Consider the following 7,500-nt stretch of genomic DNA (forward strand, 5'->3'; position numbering starts at 1 on the left):
TGCTTGGGCTGACAATTTTCGGTGGCTGACAGTGTGGGGCATCTGTGGCTTGGTGCTTGCGTGGATGCATGGATGTATTTTGTTTCTGGTTGGATTTTTTTGTCTCTTCTTTATTTCGGTTTATATTTTTCTAATTATATGTTTCTCTGTCTCTGTCTCTGTCTGTCTCTGTCTGTCTGTCTGTCTCTCTCTCTCTCTTATATATATATATATATATATATATATATATATATATATATATATATATATATATATATATCTGTCTGTCTATCTATCTACCTATCATTCTATATTTCTATTTATTTCTATTTATCTATCTATTTCTATTTTTTATCTATCCATTTCTATCTATCTATTTCTATTTACTTATGCATTTCTATATATGTATGTATTTCTATATATCTATCTATTTCTGTTCATCTGTCTATCTATTTTTATTATCCATTTATCTATTTACGTATTTCTCTCCCTTTGTGTATCCACCTGTTTATTTGTGTGAACGAATAATTTATTAAGAAGTGATGACGTGGATACTTTCTGTCTGAAAGCAACTTTCTCTTCCTTTGTTGAAAAAAAGAATGAAAATAGAATAAAAATAGAAAATAAAGAATAAATAAAAGGAATAGGACGAGACGAAAGTTCTTCACAAATCAACATCATTTCTGTGATAAAAAAAAAAAAATAATCTCCTAAAATCACAAAGCCGAGAATTACGAAGAAATCCCCGGTGAAAATAAGCGCGATTCGCCGCCGCCGGGAAAGCAACCGTCGTGACTTTCTAACACATATTTACGGGTCTGAATATCAATCTCCTTTTGAATAAGTAATATTAAAAACGCATTTCAAGTTTGGTGAAGTCACAAAGCTGAAAATAAAACAATAAATATAAATTTATATACAAAATAAATTCACGGTGGAAATAACCACGGAAAGCTTTCGCGGCAAAAAAAAAAAAAAAAAAAAAAAAAAAATAAAAAAAAAAAATAAAAAAATAAATAAATAAATAAATAAATAAAAAATAAAAATAAAATAAAAAATAAAAAGATAAAAATAAACAACCTGATTTTCTGACCTATCTCCACGGACAGAAACAGGCATCATAAAAATAACATTAAAAGCACATTTCTTGTCAAGAGCAACCGCAATCGCATAATAATTTTCCTTATTAACCCAGAACTCTGATTATTCCCCCCCCTCCCCCCCTTTCACCCTTTCTCGTCTCTACGTTCTTCTTTCCTCTATTTCCTCCGTTCTTCTTCACCGCTTCCTTCGCAGTTCTTCCTCCTTCCCTTCGTTCTCTCTCTCTCTCTCTCCTCTTACGGCTTCCTCTCCTTCTTTCCTTCGCTTTTCTTTCCGTTTTTCTTTGTCCTTTCTCTCTCTCTCTCTTCTCTTTCATCATTGTTTTCTTCGTTGGTCTTTGGTCTCATTTCCTCCTGTTCACCGCCTTCCTTACCCCCTCCCTCCTTCGTCCTACCTGTATTCCTCCTCTTTCGCCCTCTCTCTCTCTCCTTCCCTTTCTCCTGTCTCCTTCACCCTCTCTCTCCTTCCCTTCCTCCAGTTTTCTTGCTTCTCCCTCACCTCCTCTCCTCACACTCCTTCCCTCACCCCATTCTTATCCCACTTTCCTTCGTCTACCCTCTCTCCCTCTTCCCTTTCCCATTCCCTCCTCCCTTCCCTATCCCTCTTCCTTCTCCCTCCCTCCCCCCTTACCTCCATCCCTCCCACCCCCCTTGCTTGATTCTCCTCCCCCTCCCCCCCCCCAGTACCTTCACCCCCTTTCTCACCTGGTTATGACGTCACAACTAAATCGTCAACCTGTATTTTTATTTTCCTTTTTGATAATCAAATCGCCCCTTTTCTCACCTGGTTATGACGTCACAACTAAATCTTCAACTTTTTTTTTTTTTTTTTTAATAATCAACCTGGTTATGACGTCACAACGGTATCTTCAACTTGTTTTTTTATTTATTTTATTATTATTATTATTTTTTAATAATCAAAAGGGAAGGAATTGAAGACGGTGATTAAATGTGACACAGATTTCTCGCCATTCCGCATCAACTGACACAGTCATGCGTCGGTGCACACGGAATGTAAACACGCACATATACAAAAACCGTATACATCGGCATCAGCTGTCTCCTATACTAGCACACACACATACATACATACACGGAAACGTACACACACACTTATACAGATGCACAAATAAAAACACACATACATACACGGAAACGTACACACACACTTATACAGATGCACAAATAAAAACACACATACATACACGCAAACGTACATACACACTTACACAGATGCACAAATAAAAGCACACATACATACACGGAAACGTACACACACACTTACACAGATACACAAATAAAAATACACATACATACATGGAAACGTACATATACACTTACACAGATGCACAAATACAAACGCACACACACACACACACACGCACGAAGGAATATGCACATAGCCTCCTAAAAACGTACATACAGTAGATCCTGTATTATTGGCTAGGAATGCTATATTGTATAGAATGTTATGAATTCAAAAAAATGATTTCGGGTATTTTTTAATCAATGAATTACAACTGATGATTATGAATGACTTGGCTACGTCATGGCTGTCATTGTGAAAAGAGAGAGAGAAAGAGAGAGAGAGAGAGAGAGAGAGAGAGAGAGAGAGAGAGAGAGAGAGAGAGAGAGAGAGAGAGAGAGAGAGAGAGAGAGAGAGAGAGAATGAAATAGATAGAGAGAGGGGGAGAAGGAGAGAGAGAGGGAAGGAGAAGGAAAGATAGATAGAGAGAGAGAGGATAGATGTATTATCCTTCTCCCTTCCTTTATCTCCGATTCTTATTCTGTTCTTCCATCTTTTTCTCTAGATTCCTTTCCCTCCCTTCATCACTTCCTTCCTCATGCATTCCCCTTCATGTTTCTTTATCATCACATCCTTTTCTACGCCTTTTGTTTTTCTTTTGTAATTTAGACTTCTCATCTCTCCTTTCCATTTTTTATCAAACTTCTCGCCTCCCTTCCCTTTCCTCTTTTATCAGTCTTCTCTTTCTACCACTTTGGATCTATCGTCGCCCCTTTATTCCCCTTTTTATCAGCCTCTCCTTAGTCCTCCTCCTATTTTTTCGTTCCTTACACTTCCTTTCGTCTCATTTCCAACTTCCCTCTTCCCTATTTATCTTCTCTTCCCCCTCCCTTCTTTCATCCCCTTTCCTACCTCCCCTCCCTTTCTCATCAACTTTCTTCACCCCTTTTCCTACCTCCTTCTTCCCACCCTCTCTCCCTCTTTATCGACCTCCTCTCCCGCTTTCTCTCACCTCCTCCCATTTTTCGACCTCTCAACCCCCTCTCCCCCCCACCCCCGCCCCGCCCCCCCTCGCGACATATGGCAGTGTGGGTTAGTGTTTTGACGTTCCTATCTCCGCCATGTCACGGGAATGCATGAATATTGTGTGTAATTTTGTGTTTGGTGGAGCCCTCGAGTGTCGGCGGCCATTTTATCTAGCAGTTTGCGCTACATAACTGCTAGCCTAGCGGTTTTTTTTAAAGCTACGTGCAGCAGGCGGCGCGGCGACGTCGTCTTGGCGTAGGTACGCGTGTTTTACGCTATGTTTAGCAGTTACCGATGGGTTTGCCTTCCAGATTCGTTGGTTTGAAGGCTGTTCGATTGTTTAACTGTAAATCGAAGCGAATTTTTAAAGATATGTATATGAGTGAAGGTACTATCTATAGATTAGATAAGTAATATAGATATATTTATTTATAAATGTAGTCAATGCGTATGATGCGGTCTTTTATGTGTACATATACCCATACATACAAGTTCTATTTATGTTTACATACCTGAGAGAGTAAGACAGTGTGTGTGTGTGTGTGAGGGAGGGAGGGAGGGAGGGAGGGAGGGGAGGGAGGGGAGGGAGGGAGGGAGGGAGGGAGGGAGGGAGGGAGGGAGGGAGGGAGGGAGGGAGAGAGGGAGGAGAGGGGGGGGGAGAGAGAGAGAGAGAGAGAGAGAGAGAGAGAGAGAGAGAGAGAGAGAGAGAGAGAGAGAGAGAGAGAGAGAGAGAGAGAGAGAGAGAGAGAGAGACGTGAAAGCTAGAGAAAAAGATTGATAAGAGAAAAAAGAGGAGAGAGAAATATAGAGATAGAAAGGAAATAAATTGAGATAGAAATAAAACAAACAGAGAAAAAAGGAAAGATGCGAATGAATAAATAAATAAAGATAAAGAAGAAGAATTCTGTAAAGAGAGTGAAAGGGAAAAAAGAACACAGCAAGAGAAACGGAGAGCCAACACACCATAGAAGACCCACATCATATCGGTATTTTGTCACGGGAGTGTCATACATTCCCTTCACAGTCACGTCTCCGTGTCATGTCGTTTTCTTATCCATTAACCCTCTCGTTCCATCCCATTCCCTCCCTCCCTCTTCTCCTTCCGTATTTTGTTTCTCTTCCTTCCTTTTCCTCTCCTTCACTATCTCCATATCCTTTCCTTCTCCTCTTTTTCTTTCCTTTCCCCTTCTTTCCCTTCCCCCTTCCTCCCTCCCCTTGTCTATACCTTTCCCTCCTCTTTCCTTTAATTTCCTTCTCTTCTCCCTTTCCGTTTCTCCTTTGCCTCCCCTCTTCCTTTTCCCAAGTGTGTGTGTGTGTGTGTGTGTGTGTGTGTGTGTGTGTGTGTGTGTGTGTGTGTGTGTGTGTGTGTGTGTGTGTGTGTGTGTGTGTGTGTGTGTCGATGTGGATTGTCAAACATCAGTTTGTATTTTATGTCAAAAATTATGTGATTGTTTTCCGATTATGATAGAACTCTCTTTCTCATTCTCTCTCTCTCTATCTATTTCTCCTTCTCCCTCCCTCTCTCAATTTATCTATTTCATTGTCCCTCCCTCCCTCCCTTTCTCTCTCTAGCTATCCATCGATCTCTATGTCTCCTTCTCCCTTCCTATCTCTCTCCTTCTTGCTCAACCTCTCTCTCCTTCTACCCCCCTCTCTCTCTATCTATTTCATTCTCCCTCCCTCCCCCCCCCTCTCTCTCTCTCTGTCTCTCTCTCTCTCTCTCTCTCTCTCTCTCATTCTATCTATCTATCTATCTATCTATCTATCTCAAACACCGAAATGACGACAAAATTAACTCACACACAAAAAACAAACAAACAAACACACACACAAAGCCCACAACGACCTTAAATTCCATCACCTGTCAGTCAAACCAACCAAATCAGTCATTCGATCAGTCAAACCTCATTCAGTCAGTCAATGAGTCATTCAACCACATCAGTCGATCAGTCAGTCAGTCACATCTCAGCTGCGGTCTCAGTCTCGTTCGACATCGAACTGCACGAACAGTTAGGAATGAATGAACTGGAAAAATAAAAATTATGAATGAACGTGGGGTGTTTATAGTAACTGGAAATACAGGGACCAATAAGATGGCAATAATGATGGTTAGATAGGAAAGAACTGATGAATTGGTATACAAAGTAGATGTAATTACAGACAGGCTGACAGATATATGTGTGTATGTGTGTTTGTGTGTGTGTGTGTGTGTGTGTGTGTGTGTGTGTGTGTGTGTGTGTGTGTGTGTGTGTGTGTGTGTGTGTGTGTGTGTGTGTGTGAGTGTGTGTGTCTATGTGTGTGTGTGCTCCAAATACGAGATAGAGGAATAAAATCATCAAATAAATAACAATATTTATAATATTAATAGTAAAAAAAAATAATAATAATAATGATAATAATAATAATAATATCAATAGTAATAAATACAAAAATCACAACAAAATTAACAATAACGAAAAAAAATCAGCAAAACTAATCTCGTTCTAGATTCTTAACCCAAAGACAACTGTTCAAAAAAATGTTCATCATGAACACAGAGAACGACCTGTAGTTCAACGGACGATCGCAGAGGGCGTGTGTTTACAGAGAGAGATCATGCGCTGTGTTTGTGCTTACACGGTCATGCACAAACTCTCATGCATGCAGTCAAGTGTGATGTATCTATGTATGTATCTGTATCTGTATTAATATATGGTCTATATGTATCTTCGCATACTTGTATATACGAACATACATGGATGAATACAGACATGCAGACATACATGCAAACACAAACACAAACATGGATAAACACCCACACACAGACAAACACAAACACAAACATGGATAAATACCCACACACAGACGTACACAAACACAAACACAAGCATAAACAAACAAACACACATATTCTATCTCTGACAGACACACACATGCACACAGATAATTACAGAACGACACAACAGCTACAGTAACGATGTTAATGGCTGATAACAACAACAACAACAACAGCAACAACAACAAAACAACAACAACAACAACAACAACAACAATAATAATAATAATAATAATAATAATAATAATAATAATAATAATAATAATAATAATAATAATAAAGAGAGCAAGATACTTAAATCCTGTTAATTATCTTTATAAATACTCATACTTTCTTTATGTGTAACCTTTTTCTTTGAATATTAAACAGTGGGAGAAAACGCGATTGTATAGAATATAAATAACAAAAAATAAATCTTTAATATATTATGCATAGAAGATAAGCATCATATATACGCACATAATCAGAGATGCTTAACCATACGCACACGCATACATGCATACATACACACACATAGACTCCTCTACGCACAAACTCACACACAGATACACACACATACACTCCTCTACGCACAAACTCACACACAGATACACACACATACACTCCTCTACGCACAAACTCACACACAGATACACACACATACACTCCTCTACGCACAAACTCACACACAGATACACACACATCCTCCTACAGAAAAAAATACGCACATAAACAAAAAAAATCTCACACGGAAAAGAGAATAATATGGGGTTTGCCGGTGTCTTTGGCGACGCTGCGAACCCACGGAACAGAATGGGGCTGTTGGCAACACTGATTTCCCGGGTAACACTTCGGAACTGCATAAAATTGAGGGAAAAATCAGCTGGGGGAAATTCACTCAACTTCTCTTCAATTTGAACGGAAAGACACCCATTTTTTTATATATATATTTAAGTGACATCTGTTCACTCTGATCCTCTGCTTGTTTATTATTTTTTTCATTTTTGTTCATTTGTTCCGGGCATTACTGAACTGTTCACTTGATAATTATATTTTCTTTCTTTTTCAGTAGATCAAACACACCCGGGTTTTCCCTTTATAGAAAAAATCACTTGTTTCAGAAAAAAATAGGGTTTAATGTGAACACTTATCACAGTTCATAGAAAAAAATATCTATTAAAAAGATTAAAAAAAAAGCACCGTTATTTCTAGCGATCTTTGAGTGCCACCTTGCAATCAACACCTGTTCACACAACACACATATTGTTGCAATTATCAACACACATCTTTTATCCATCCACTGTTCTTCTCTCTTCTATCTCCCTTCCTCTTTCAACAAGAGAACACCCGAGAGA

Source organism: Penaeus vannamei, chromosome 36 (assembly GCF_042767895.1).
Source record: "Penaeus vannamei isolate JL-2024 chromosome 36, ASM4276789v1, whole genome shotgun sequence".
In the NCBI taxonomy this organism is placed as follows: Eukaryota; Metazoa; Arthropoda; class Malacostraca; order Decapoda; family Penaeidae; genus Penaeus; species Penaeus vannamei.